At 35.3% G+C, this 15,155-nt stretch overlaps 1 pseudogene; it reads left to right on the plus strand.

Moving 5' to 3' along the window:
* Positions 1-4,733: 4,733 nt before the first annotated feature.
* On the plus strand, positions 4,734-4,830 carry LOC122121987 (annotated as a pseudogene).
* The last annotated feature ends 10,325 nt before the right edge of the window (positions 4,831-15,155 follow it).

Raw genomic sequence — 15,155 nt, forward strand, 5'->3', positions numbered from 1 at the left:
TCCGGGACTGGCAACAAAAAGACATACACAGAAATCTGTGCAGACATCTGGATAAAGCAGGTCACACACAGCAGCCTTTATTTACATTTTATTATGAGGCCAATGCAGGAACAGTCACAAACCAGGCAGGGGAAGAAAAAATCAGGTTTCTCAGAAGTAACCAGTATTCAGAAAATTAAACATGGGGAAGTAAAATGGTAGCATACTTATGTAAAAACTACCACGAAGAGAAAGATAAGGGGTGGGGCTGGGAAGGTAGCTCAGTGGAAGAGCACTTGATTTGCATGCACCAGGCCCTGGGATTGATTGCTCAGCACCAAATAAGCAAAAAGAAAAAAAAAGCAGGAAGTGGTGCTGTGGCTCAAGTGATAGAGTGCTAGCCTTGAGCTAAAGAGCTGAGGGATAGTGCCCAGGCCCAGAGTTTAGGCCCTATGACCAGACCCAAAAACAATTCAAAAAAGAAAAAAAGAAGAGGAGGTTGGGAATGTGGAGTAGTGAGAGAGTGCTTGCCTAGCATGCAAGAAGCCCTGGGTTCAATTCCTCAATAGACATTCACAGAAATAGCCAGAATTGATGCTTTGGCTCAAGTTGTAGAGTGCAGCATACAGTGCCCAGGCCATGAGTTCAACCCAAGTGCAGGCAAAAAGATAGGTAGGTAGGTAGGTAGACAGGCATGCAGATAAATATAGATAGATAGATACATACATACATAGATACATAGATACATAAATACATAGACACATAGATAGATACATAGATAGACACATAGATAGATACATAGATAGATACTTGATACATAGAAAGATGAGAGTTGAATATGGTCTTGGATGTCAGGAGGAAAGAAGGGAATAAGTCCCAGTCATGAGGCCTTCTGCAGTGTGCCAGGCCACCAGCATGGCCTTCACACAACCACAGAGCAGGAAGACTGTCTCTTTCCCACTTCTCAGGCAACTGAGGGCCCCAGAGTCAAGTGGGCAGAGCCAGGTTCTAACTCAGGTGCTTGGCGACAGAAGAGAAAGGGCCCTGCCTCTCCTTGGACTGGGGACTTGCATTAATGATGTGGAGAATGAAGGAAGGAGAAAAGACTGGCAGAGGTAGAAGAAGGGTCTTCAAATCTGACAGATGGAGAGTCAAAAACCCACTCCTTAAGACCAGATGGCAAGGTTTTTCTGCTCTGTTCCTCCCTTCTTCCCCACTAAATTGGTGCTCTATTGTTAACCTAAAGATAGGCTGAGGCTCCCTTCACCTGAGGGAGGAAGGTTAATTAGTCATTGTTTGAAGAGGCAGAGAAAAGCCTGACCATGGTGTAAGTCTAATAAATATTTCAGGTTTCCCCACAATGCTGTCTGTGCCTGGAATGAATGAAGTGGTTTTCCAGCTCACATCCCTGTTGAGTGTGTACATTCTGTCGCCTAATCCTGCAGGCATAGATCTCTTCACCTAGCCTGGCTTTTGCAACTGTTTTCTGTCCTTCAAATACAGTGTTGCACTGGAGTTCATCATGCTAACAGGGCTAGGGTTTGGATCCTGAGAACTTCATTTGAACACATGATGGGTCAATAATGTTTTTTCCTGCTTCTATAGCTCGAGAACTCTAAAAACATTTAGAGTGCAAGTAACTTCTCATCACCAAAGGAAACACAAGAAGCTCTTGAACATCTGACTTTTCAGAAGTGGAAGTTAAAGTGTCATACATTTTCCGGTCCTGGCTGGCTTTACCCTGTGATCCTCAGACCTCAGCCTTCTGAGCTTGGATAACAGGCGTGAGCTACGGGTGCTCTGCTAGGCTCAGAACTGTAATGACATTGACAATACAAGTCCACTGCTTATCACAAGGGGCTTGGAGAGCCTTTCAACAATGGACCATTCAGAACCCTGTAGGACATAAGTTTATAATGCTAGAATCTGAGAGGCTGGGCATATGGATGTGCTACAATTGAACCTTGAGCTCTGACTCCAATTCTGGTGTACACCAGCATTCATTTTACATACAATGTTCTCCTAATTAGCCAATAAGGAAAGTAATTTGATTAACCCTCACTTTTTTTTTCCATTTGTGTGCCTCCAGCTCAACCCTGGGCATCGGTCCCTGAGCCCTTCAGCTCAAGGTGAACATTCGACCACTTTACCCACATCTTCAGGTGGGGTCTTTTTCTTGTTCATTGGAGATACGAGTCTAACAGGCTTTCCTTGCCTAGGCTGTTTTTGAACTGTGGTCTTCAAATCTTAGCTTCCCGAAAAGCCAGGGTTCCAGTTGTGAGCCACAGGCATCTGGCCTATTGTTTTGACAATCCTGGGGCTTAATCTTAGGGGCTGGGTACTGTCTCTGAGCTTCTTTTCTCAAGGCTAGTACTCTACCACGTGAGCCTCTCCACAGTTTCTGGCTTTTTCTGAGTATGTGGCACTGAGGATTCAAACCCTGGCATTCATGCATGCTGAGCAAGCTCTACCAATATGCCACATTTCTAGCCCCAGCCTTGCAATTTTATCCCTCAAACTGCCTATCCTCAAGAAAAGGCTTGTGAGTATAAATCATCTAAAAAATGCCTATAGGAAGTGTCCAAAGACAAATAAGACAAAGCTCATATTTGGAGAGACTTTAAGCATGTGAAGACTGTGACAAATGCTTCCATTAAATTATATATCATGTTTCAACACTTAAAAATGTATTAATGAAAAATTAGTCAATGTCCTAAACTATTGTGTATAATTTGATAATAGATATACAAAATGTACTAAATATTATGTGTATAATAACACTAAATACAACAAACAATAAATAAATAAATCAAGTAAAAAATAAAATAAATACAAAATAATTAATAAAAATCATAATATGTAATAAACATACACAAGTAAACATATATTACACATTTGTAGAAATATTTTTCCTTTGCATGGCCTTCATTCAGACTCTGCGAACTCTAGACTGAATTTCTTTTCCACAAGGAGAGTGAGTTTTGCCTTCACCCATGGTGCTAAAGAGTTACCTGAATGTTGAATTCACGGTTCTGATAAAAAAATTTCAAAAGAGTATTAAAGTTATGAGAGTTAAATTTTAATTGTTAAAACTTTTTAACAACTTAGCCTATTAATAAAAGTTAAAATTGCCTGGGAGAATGGGCTTGTCATCTGTAAATTGAAAGTTTGAATTACAGTACTTTCTCTCAGAGTTTGTGATCTCAGCCTCTATTTTAAGTTCCCTTGCATTATAAAATTGCTTACTGCTAATTTCTTCATCTTGAGGAATTGGGGTCCTGAAATATAGGAAATGAGAAATTGAGATCGGTCTTCAATTACTTTCTGTTGGCATGTTACATAGGCCTAGGTGAGAAGTTTTGCGACTATTATCTGATGATGGAGGTAACTGGAACCTGGGATCCTAGGACCCACGGGTCCTGCAGAATAATAATATTTTTTTAGACATCATATCAGCAAAATTTGGCCATAATCAGTAGGAATGCTTCAGAAATATGGAGAAAAACAGTTTGGGAATAATGAGTTAAAACAATAACTAGAGCAGCAGAGTAAAATCCCTTATAGATTAGAGGAAAACAACATTGTTTTTTTACCCTGTGAATTCAGAAGACCAAGAACACTTAGAAGGTATCACAAGTTTATGCCGAAGACATTGCACTATTTTTTTATATTCTAATATATATTCTAAACCTAATTATTTACATTCCAATTCTCTTTATTGGAATAAATAAATATCAATATATTTGTCAAATTATCAACTAATTCTAGTAAGTTTCACTGTGTGAAATAAAAAATCAGCACATATAAATATAAAATATATAATAATATATAACATAATGAAAAGGCACGTGTTTTACATTGTTCTGTTGTAGTTAGTGTATCAAAGGCAACTCTGTTTTAATGTATTATTGCATTATCTCTACCTCAGAGTTTGATAGAGTTAGACCTAAAGCTTTACCACTTGTAGATTTACAGCCTGGAGGTAAGAGGAAATATTATGATTAATACATTATCAATTTAAAGCCTAATATTGAGGAGAAACATATGGACTCCTCCTGCAACTATGAAAATATTTGGTTATAGAAAGGCAGCAGTGTAAGTTCCTGCCTGGTTGGATGATAGACAGGCCAGGACATTAGGTCATCATGCATATGAACAATTTTTTCACCTTCTTGGCTTTAGCTACTTTTGAAATGGTAGGTATAATAAACAATTATATTTTGATTAATTATATTTTAGTATGAAAAGTTCTGTCTGTACTGTTCCTCTCTCTATGATACCTTGTAACTAAGATTAATTTTGTTCAAGTAATATAATCTATACTGTCAGGGTAAGATATTCTGGTTGGTCTGTTCCTACAGGGAAGAAGAGTAAAGGACCAGGTAAACATTTGTGTCAGTAAGACCTCATTTGGAAAATTTCAGTTGTATAAGTTTAGAAGTAGTTCTTAAGCAAGGCTTACTTTGAATCCATTAGCTCCACAATGCTCAGTTGGATAAATAAGTACTTGAAAAAGCCATCACCTTTGGACCTATATATAAATACTTGAAAGTACGATTAAATCCTACATTAAAAAGACTTAAAATTGTCATGGATAAAAAAATTGCGTATGTGAGCAATCGACTGAACAATATAATTTTTTCCAATATTCACAGAATTTTAGGGAAATAAGATCAATAGCATTGTTAGGCAACCAAGGATATACGCCTGTATAAAGTTTGAATCATTAACTACTTAAATTTAGAGGATACTACATGCTTCTGTAGCACATATACCCAAATTAAAATACAGAGATTAACATGGCACTTGCACAAGGATGATATGCAAATTTGTGAAGTATTCCATATTTTTCATTCTACGGATACAAGTTATTAAAAACTTGATTACAAAATTACAAGTGTATCAATACACGTAATTCATATAATTAAAAGTTAGTTTGACATCAGTGTATTAAATCTTCACATTAGAAAAGCCTTTATGTAGCATAAACTTTACAAAACTTTTGAAATTATACAACTTTGACATTTTATCCCAAAGAAATATAATACTATAAGGAAAAAAAGGATTGCATTCCAATCTGAAAGGACACAATAATGAACCTATATATTATAAAACAATGTAGAATTCAGAGTATACCTAGGAGAGAATAAAATAGATTATAGGCATTATACAAACATAGAATGTAGAATATTTTAAAATATACTTTTCCAGCCAAGCATCAGAAATACTTTAGTTTCTGTACTACTGATTTCAACAGGTAAGAAAATTCTTTCTGATTAAGAAATCACACACTCTGCAGAACTCATTATAGATGTATACAAAAACTCTTGAATACATTTTGACGTCAAAGGCAGGCAATTCACTTGGAAGAATTCCACGGAATCCATGAATTTTTACAGTAAGATATCGCTGTTGCTGGGCGCTGGAGGCTCACGCCTATAATCCTAGCTACTCAGGAGACTGAAATCTGAGCATCACAGTTAAAAGCACGGGCAGGAGAGTCCATAAGACTCTTTTCTCAAATAAACCACTAGAAAACCAGATGTGGAGCTGTGGCTCAAGCGCTAGAGTGCTCTCCTTGAGCTGAAGAGTGCAGGGATAGAGCCCAAGCCCAGAGTTCAAGCCCCACGACTGACCAAAAAAACCCCCACAAAACAAGATATTGATTGCTGTTATTTGTATTGTGAAAATATTTTTTATGGACACAAAGGATGGATTGGCATTTTTGAAATTTAAGAAACTTAACTGAACTATTAGAACTTAGAAGAACAATTCGTAAAGCCTTCCACAACTTCCAAGCGGTAGTGATACATATTTATCCTTTTGGCAATATCGAATGCAGTTTCTTCCAAGTTGTTCTTCAGGCCTGGATTGACATAATGGTTCTACAGGAGGAGATCCAGAATATCTTTGCTATCTCAATTCTCAGCAGCAAGTTGCAAGGGGGACAAGAGGCCTTTAGTTTTGTCATTGGTATCTGCATCATGATGAAGTAAAAAAGAAGCCACTCTGGTATTATTCCACATATATGCACTGTGCAGGAGTGTCCAGGCATCTACAGTTATTGTATGTTCCTCTTGAGCCACCAACTCACGGATAATGTCTAAGTGTCCACTGTAGGCTTCCCGATGAAGAGGGGTATACACATTGTCATCCCTAGTATTCACATGAGTGGCCATTTTGAAATAGTCTCCGCACTGTAGTAAGCCGATCATTTTCAGCAGCCCAAAGAAATTTGTTTGGATCCTTCTCCATTTTTTTCTTGTAATTGATACCATTCCTTACTTTTTCATCCTTTTCTTCATCTTCATCAGAATTGCCTAACCAGAGACTTTGATACCAGTGGGAATGAGGTGTCCATGTATTTCCCAGTGGGAATGAGGTGTCCATGTATTTCCCTAATAATTCACATTGGTAGAACTGGTCAGAAATATCTGGTGAATTCTTGCTTATGTTTTTAACCATGATTTATTTCCTCTTTTTCCATTTTTACTATTCAAAATTATTCTAACTAGAGTGTAGGGAATTGATGGAGAGCAGAGGAAAGATGTTACACCGTATTCAAACGTAAAGACTGAAAATGAGGACCAGTGGTGTCTTCATGTGCAGCTCCTTCTAGGAATGAGAAAGTATGAAATAATGCCTTCTGTAAAAATGATTTGGGGAATGGCAGAGCAGAAAATGAAATGATGCAACCAAAAATATAAAAGCAAAATAAATTAGGATAATTATGGAGCAATCATATTATCTATGAGAACCATGAAGGAGAGAGGAAGAGAGATGTGCAATGACCTAGTTAGCAACAAAATCCATGCCTCTGATCAATTTATTGAGCAAGCAAAATTTTTTTTTTAAATGATGGGAATAGAATGTATGTATTTACTTGAAATTAGTAAATACATTTTTAGTAGCCTACATAGAGAGAAACATCTTTGACCAAATTACAGATAAGAATCTAAATCCTTGGTAATTCTAGTAACAGATCTGACTGAAATCAATTGAATCCCACTTTTCCTGTACAGTGAAGGAATAGGTCCAGGCTAGGAAAGCAGCTAGAGAAGTCAGGCCAATCATGCTTCCAGTGTAAGTGGAAGCATGATTCTGAACTTTTTTTTTTTTGGTGCTGATTCTGAACTATTGCTTTGAACATTATATTCTCCAAGAAGAAAAAGTGAGAATTGATAGCAAAGGACTACTAATACATTTTAACTTCTCATTAAGCACTTTCAATCATCAAAATCACATGAAGACAATAGACAGGCCTACTTATTTAGATGAAATCAAGTGTCGTTAAAAAAAACAAGGAATTTAAGTAGTCATGCAAAGGACTTCTATTTTACTACTACATTATACATTTTTTTTCTAATGTTGGGTAACAATAAATAATGGATCTATTAGAAAGCTCCTAAGCTCATATATTCAATAATGAGTTCTCTTACATTATATCATGGTATTTTTTGTGTATGGTATTAAGAAGAACTTTACATTACTAACTTGAATTTCTGACAGGACAATATCATCACTGTACATCTTGCTTTCATACTTTCAGTTTCAAATTACTATCTAAATATGTGCATTACATAAGTATAGAGAAAAAAGTAGAAGCCACACTGATGACTCATGTCTTTAATCCTAGCTAATACGAAAGATGAAATCTGAGGATTGTGATTTTAAACCAGACTAAGAAAAAAAATCCATTAGACTCTGATTTGAAAGTAACCAGCAAAAGCTAGAAATGGAGCTGTGGTACAAGCAGAAAAATGCTTGCCTTGAAGAAAACTAAAACAAAACAAAATAACAAATTCTGGCTCAGGGACAGACCCCGAGTTCAAGCCATAGTATTAGCACCAAAGAAATGAATTAATTATTTAGGTAATTAATTAATTAGAAATAAATTAAGTGGTCACATGTGGAGAGGTAGGTAAAATGTAAAACCTGTGGTGACTAGATTATGTATTATTTTGTAATAAGGCAAATTATCATTTCTCCTAATCACAAATATTTTATTTAAACTTTTTTGTACAATAAACCCTGAATTTTTCATGCATGTATATGTGTGTGTACATGTGCGCACATGTGTGTTGTGTATATGTGTGCATGTGCTGTTGCAATGTTGCTTGCCAATGTGGACAGGGTGAGGCTGAAAAGAGTTAAAGGTGTAATGTTTTTATTTATCAGTGTTCTGTCATGTCATTTCATTGGAACCACCCTTCTGTACATTTTATTTGTCAAATAATAACATCATCATAACCAAAGCATTTACAACATTAAGTTATATAAGAGACTGCTTTCAGCTCTTATATGTTAGGTTAGAAGATACAGAAATAATTAGGTAGTAAGTTATTACTATATGATGACTGTCAGTACAAAATATGTATCTGGGATCTTATATGGGTTATAAATTTAAGTTACACTCATGAAGTAAGTTTGACTGACTTGACCAAACAAGTATTACTTTCTGTTTATTCCTGTGAAATCCAAGGTGAATAAACTCTTTCCGGATTTCTATTGAAAATAACTTTCTTTGTAAGATCATATCTCTTCTCACTAAGAGATAATCAACCCCATATTATGTTTGAATACCCCATCTTATTGACTGAAAATAAGTATTGTAGTTATGCTTGTTAGATATTCTTTTCATAAACAAACAAAAATCATGTGTCATCTCCAGATTGTGAATATATGTGAAGTTGTTTTGTACATGCAAAGGGAACTTCACTAATGACTGTTTTGTGGGAGTAAGTATCACAACTTTAACAAATAGAGCTTTTTGAATATCTTTTCCAATAAAAATAACATCCCAGAGAGAGTCTTGCAATTTCTGAAAAGCCTTTGAATATTTAAGTATTATTTCAGTTCATTGACTATGCAGCTAAAGACATTTCTGAAATAAATATTAAGATATGAAAATGTAAGTGGGTATATAGGCTTTTTATGCATCATTTTATGAAAAGCCAGTTTTTATGAAACTAAATGAAATAGAATAAAAGAATGTAAGTGAATTTGGTAAGCTAATTATTAGTATAACTCTTTTCTATTAACACAGTCCTTTGAATGTAGATGATAAAGTTAAATTATTTCCGTTGTGTCTATGCACTTCAGTTAGTTTTAGAATCTTTATAGTTATGAGTGAATTTGTAGTATAAATAAAGGTCTTTTAAAATGATTAAGATTAATCTTGTGTTTTGTGTCCTACTCTCAACAAAATAAGTTATTAGAGTCGTTGATTTTTGCCATTCCCACTGGGGTGAAGGGGTATCTATATGTTATTTTGATTTGCATTTCTTTTATGGCTAGGGAGGTTGAGCAGTTCTTCATGTGTCAATTGGCCATTCTTCTTTCCTCTTCAGAGAAGTTTCTCTTTAAGTCTTTAGCCCACTTACTTATTGGGCAGTTGTTTCTTTGAGGATTTGTTGTTGGGGGATTTAATTTTTTGAGTTCCAAGTATACTTAAGTTATGAGACCCTGGTCCGGTGTATGGCTAGTGAAGATCTTCTCCCAATCTGTGGGTTTTCTATTGATCTTGCTAGCTATGTCCTTTGCCATGCAGAAGCTCTGCAACTTCATGCAATCCTATTTGTTCAACCTTTCTTTGATTTGTTGTGTTCCTGGGTCTGTATTAAGAAAATTTCGGCCTGTGCCAAGGAGTCCTAGGGTTTCTCCTATTCCATCTTTTAATGTTTTCAGAGTGTCTGTTTTGACCCCAAGGTCTTTGATCCATTTGGAGTTGATTCTGGTGCAGGGTGATATATAAGGAACTAGCTTTAGTTTTCTACAAATAGTTAACCAATTTTGCCAGCACCATTTACTGAAGAGGCTGTCTTTCTTCTATTCTATTTTTTTTTAGCTCCCTTATTCAAGATTACATGGCTATAGGTCTGTAGGTTCATTTCTGGGTTTTCAATTCTATTCCATTGCTCGTGAGGTCTGTTCTTGTGCCAGTACCATGATGTTTTGATTACTATGGCTTTACAGTAGAGTTTGAAATTTGGTATTGATATTCCTCCAGCAGTGTTCTTTCTGTTGAGGAACGTTTTTGCTATTCGTGGTCTTTCATTGTTCCATATGAATTTTTGGATTGCCTCTTCTGTTACCTTGAAGAATGTGGTTGGAATTTTGATAGGTATTGCATTGAAATTGTAGATAGCCTTGGGAAGAATTGCCATTTTCATGATGATGATCTTTCCAATCCAGGAGCATGGGAGTTTTTGCCATTTCCTAAGTTCTGTTTTGATATCCTTTTTCAAGTTTTTAAAGGTTTCATCATAGAGGTCCTTCACTTCTTTGGTTATGTTAAGTCCTAGGTATTTTATTTTTTGTGGAGCTGTTACAAATGGAGTTGCTTTCTTCATTTCAGACACACTTTTCTCATTGTTGGCATACAGAAAAGCTATTGATTTGGGGAGATAATTTTATACCCTACTACTTTGCCAAAGTTTTGAATCAGGTTGAGTAATCTGGGAGTGGAGTCTATAGGATTCTTTAAATACAAGATCATGTCATCTCCAAAAAGGGAGAGTTTTACTTCTTCTTTCCCTATTTGGATCCCCTTGATGTTTGCATCTTGTCTTATTGCTATAGCTAGGCATTCTAATACTAGATTGAAGAGAAGTGGAGAGAATGGACATCCTTGTCTTGTTCCTGAGTGAAGAGGAAATGGCTTTATTTTTTCACCATTAAGTATAATGCTGACTGTACGTTTGTCATGTACAGCCATTATTATATTGAAATGGAAAGACCTGGAAAAAATTATATTAAGTGAAGTAAGCCAAGCCCAAAGAAACATAGGTCCCATGGTTTCCCTTATTTGCAATATCTAGCAGATGTCTGAGTCAAGCAGAAAAGGTCAGATAAGGTGATATTAGGGAAATTATCCTTAAAATATGTATTCAAATGTTTTTTTTTTCATTCATGCGATTGATTCTAACACATTTATACAATTATTTCTTTGTTGCTTTGTACATCCCTCCCCCACAGTAAAACCTGTTCTTTCACTGTATTTGATGTCGGTAAAATTTTTGGAGGGGAAGGGGAAAAACAATTCGTTCAAAAATAGGGATACAGTTGGACCCTTGCAGCAATGAGAAGTACAAGTCGTTATGTAGAAAATGAACTTTACAACTTTGGGAGGGACAGGAAGGGTTTGGTGAGGGGTGCAGGGGGAGGATGGGAAGGGATGGGTAGGGGAAACAAAGGAGGAGGCTACAATGCTTGATAAGAAATGTGCTCATTATCTTGCCTATGTAATTGTAACCCCTCTGTACAGTATTACTAAAAAAAAATTAAACAAAAAAAGCTAAAAAATGAAAATAAGTTATTTTCAAGTGTTAATAGTTTTTCATCATCATGATCATTATTATAAGGAATTAAAAATGCAGTAGTGTTGATGTCTTTTTAAAACAATTGTGTTTACAAGTTGGAGGGTCTTTAATTCATGCTTAGGTCTTGGTATCTATGAATTTTTAATTTTTAAAAAAAATAATTTTTATTGTAAAGAGGAGTTTTATTGTACAGAGGGGTTTCAGTTAAATCACGTATTAAGTACATATCTTTTTGGAGAGTGTCACCCCTTCCCTATGATTTTTAACCTCTCTTTCCTTACATTAATCACAGGTCAGACTGCATTTTTAGGTATATGAACGGTAAAATATTTATCTGGTGTCAAAGGTGATTTTTATATCAGTCTTTCCTTTAAACATTTTAAAGTAGTACATTTCTCTCAAAATGTTGGGTATAAAATGCAATCAGAATACTTCCAGTGGTAAACAACTTTGTTAAGCCAAAATGTTGAAATTATTGGTCCATAAGGCCTGCAGTCTGTTTCCATCAGTAATTGGGCAGGTCATTCTTTCAGTATGACTGTGTTAAACAGAGATGGGGTCCCAAGGCAGTGCAGTGTTGAGTCATGGGATAGAATATGATTTCTACTATTTTGAGCTAGAATTCAAGAATGTTATACTTTAGCAGTTCCTTTCACCAGGGAGGTATAAATTTATTACGGATTTGGAGTTTCATATTACAGTTACCTATTTTCTTTTTTTAATCTATTTTTCTTTTTTCTTTTTTTTTGGTCTGTCGTGGCGCTTGAACTCTGGGCTTGGGCGCTGTCCCTGCACTCTTCCACTCAAGGCAAGCACTCTACTGCTTGAGCCACAGTGCCACTTCCGATTTACTAGAGGTTTATCAGAGATAAGAGTCTCACAAACTTGACTGCCTGAGCTGGCTTTGAACTGGGATCTTCAGACCTAAGCCTCCTGAGTAGGTAGGATTACAGGCAGGAGCCACCGGCCTCCAGTTTAGTTACCTACTTTCTAACAAAGATAAAGTGAAATATTATTAGAGTGTGCACAATAATTTTGGGAAATTTTCCTAGAATTAGTAGACTAAGTACTGGTATTTTAGTCATAAAATAGAATGAGGTTATTTGATATGGTGGGAATGGGCCACAGCCTAACACTTACAATGTGTGCAATGTTGTAGTAGTAATTCTAACTCTGAAGACTTCATTATCATCGTCTGAAAAATAAAAATAGAAGCAGTTTCACTTTATGGATTATTGGGCGGAGAAAATTAGATACCACAAGTATAGTACTTGGAAAAATAATCAGCATTTGATACTTTCTACCTGATATTTTATCATGTGATGAATTCGAACATTTTTACTGTGATTTTTATATTGTGTCTACTTAGGATATGCAATGTGATGTATTGATATTTATTGAGTTGTTCACTTTTCTTTCATTATGAGGAAAATACCTGCAAAGAAAATTTCTGAGGAGGAAACCATTATATTGGCTCATGGTGTAAGAGAACGTAGCTTAAGATCAGATGTCTCCATTGTGTTTAATTATATTTATATTAAATAGTTGTATGAGGGAATTTCAATTCAACAAATCAGTTTATAAGTACAATGGATTTTTCATAACTTTCACATACCCTTCCAAATCTGACCCCACATTTATTATTTCTAGTTGCATACTATCTGTATTGAATATTATGCTTTCACACTCTTCCTCCATAACTCTCTTTATTCCTTCCCTTTGACTTCCCCACACATCTTCCAAGTGACAGTTTCCTGATATTTATTTCATTGGATTAAAAGGTCAATTTTATAAGAAATTTCATCGTTTAAATACTCTTCTGCAAATAGCATGCTTTTGTTAATACTGTTGTGTAAACTTGCATAAAGTTCCATCTTCCAAATACGCGACAGAACATGGGTCCTTTGTGTGTTTGGTTCTGATTTTATTTACTTAACATATTTTTAGATCTATCCATTTCTTTGCAAATGATGTAACAATCTTCATAATGGATGGGTGCAATACAATTATGTATATGTGCACAATTTCTCCAACCATCCCTCCATCAAAGGGCATCTGGGATTTTTCCATAACTTGGTTACGGTGAATAGTGCAGCAGTGAACATGTTTGTGAAAGTGATTTTACTGTATCCTTCTGGAAGAACTCATCACTCTCTTTCTGGGAGCAATGCTCCAGCCAATTTTCCCGAATAAGCACATCTCTCCCTTTATCTCCATCACGTTTTGCAAGTCCTTAAAAACACACTACCTACTACAAGTCTCAATAGACTAAAACCACATTGTGTCCATATTCTTTCAATACATTTTTCATAATTGTACAAATAATTTAGATAGAACCTTCTATCTAGTTTCCTAATGTGGGAATGAGGGACATGACATTAGAGTAAAATAAGAAATATGCAATGTATTTAGCTATTATCATATTTAAAATAATTTTCAGCTCTAACTCATAGCATCACTTATTATTATTTTAAACTTTATTTGATTACTTCATCTATGCCCTGTATTATAACTGGTGATTTAAATACCAAGGCAAAAAAGTGTAATTTGATTTTGACATTCATGTATGAGGATGCACAATATGGGCAAATAAATCGATTGGAATTAATAGCCATTATCCATTTTGTTAAAGTAAAGATTGTTTCCCCAAACTGATTCTCGGAATTCATATTCCATTCAACAACAAGAAACATGTGATAATTCCCTTTGTTTTGCTCCTCAATAACTTTTGTTTCCATTTAATTATATAACAATGAATGATTTCATAAATCTACTATAGATACAAAAAATATCTTAAAATGTTTCTATCCGTATGCATTGATATACACATACACACATATATATTATACAGGTTATAATGAAAATTTATAACTTCTGTAACTGTACAATTTACTAAATTATTAAAAATATAGATGGCTCATGCATGGAATCCTGCTTACTCGGGATGCTGAGCTCTGACGATCATGGTTTGAAGCCATCCTGGGCAGGAAAATCCATGAGCCTCTCATCTCCAAACAACCAACAGAAAATCAGAATTGGAACTGTGGCTCAAAGTAGTAGAGTGATAGCCTTGAGAGAAAAAGCTAAGGGACATCACCCAGCCTCTTAGTTCAAGAAATACAATCTACCCAAAAATATCTATTTAATTTACACCTGTGTAAGTAGAGTATCTCTATCACGCAAATGCACATCCATGCTCATTTGCAAGGTAACTCTGTTATATCTGGAGTACCACATAAGATTATCACTTAAGTAGAAAGCATTGCAACATGGGTTTACTCTATCTCATGGATTTTTCTCCACTGAAATACTCAAATGTTACAATTATTCCAATTATTTAATACCCATAATATTAGAGTTTGAATTGAGTGTCTTGTGTCTCCTAAATGGATGTTCTTACCACTGTGTCATGCCCCCAGCCATAAGTGATTAATTTTCAGATAGAATCTAGCTTCCTACTTGTGAATGATGGTGGCCTCAGTCCACTTGATGTTATTATTCCTAGAATTTAGAATAACAGGTGCCTGGTATTGTGTACAGATTTTTCTGTCCAGTCTGGGATTTAACCACTATCCTCACAACAGTAGACTCCCATATAGTCAGGATTTTCATAAGCTTATCATAGCTGTTTTTTTTTTTTTAATCTCTGCATTTCCTGCAGGTTCTTGAGTACTGAATTAATTTTTTTCATTTGTTTTGTTTCATTTGTATGTATGTGTTGAGTTGTTCTTCACTTTTACTTTTGTTTCTTTCACTCAAGTTTTACCTATTGTGCTGAGAAACCAATTCTTCTTTCTCAAGATAATCAAGGTGAACATTATTTAGTCCAAAGCAATTTCAGTAATATTTAAAAAC

Source organism: Dipodomys spectabilis, unplaced genomic scaffold (assembly GCF_019054845.1).
Source record: "Dipodomys spectabilis isolate Male_0828 unplaced genomic scaffold, ASM1905484v1 ptg000200l, whole genome shotgun sequence".
NCBI lineage: Eukaryota > Metazoa > Chordata > Mammalia > Rodentia > Heteromyidae > Dipodomys > Dipodomys spectabilis.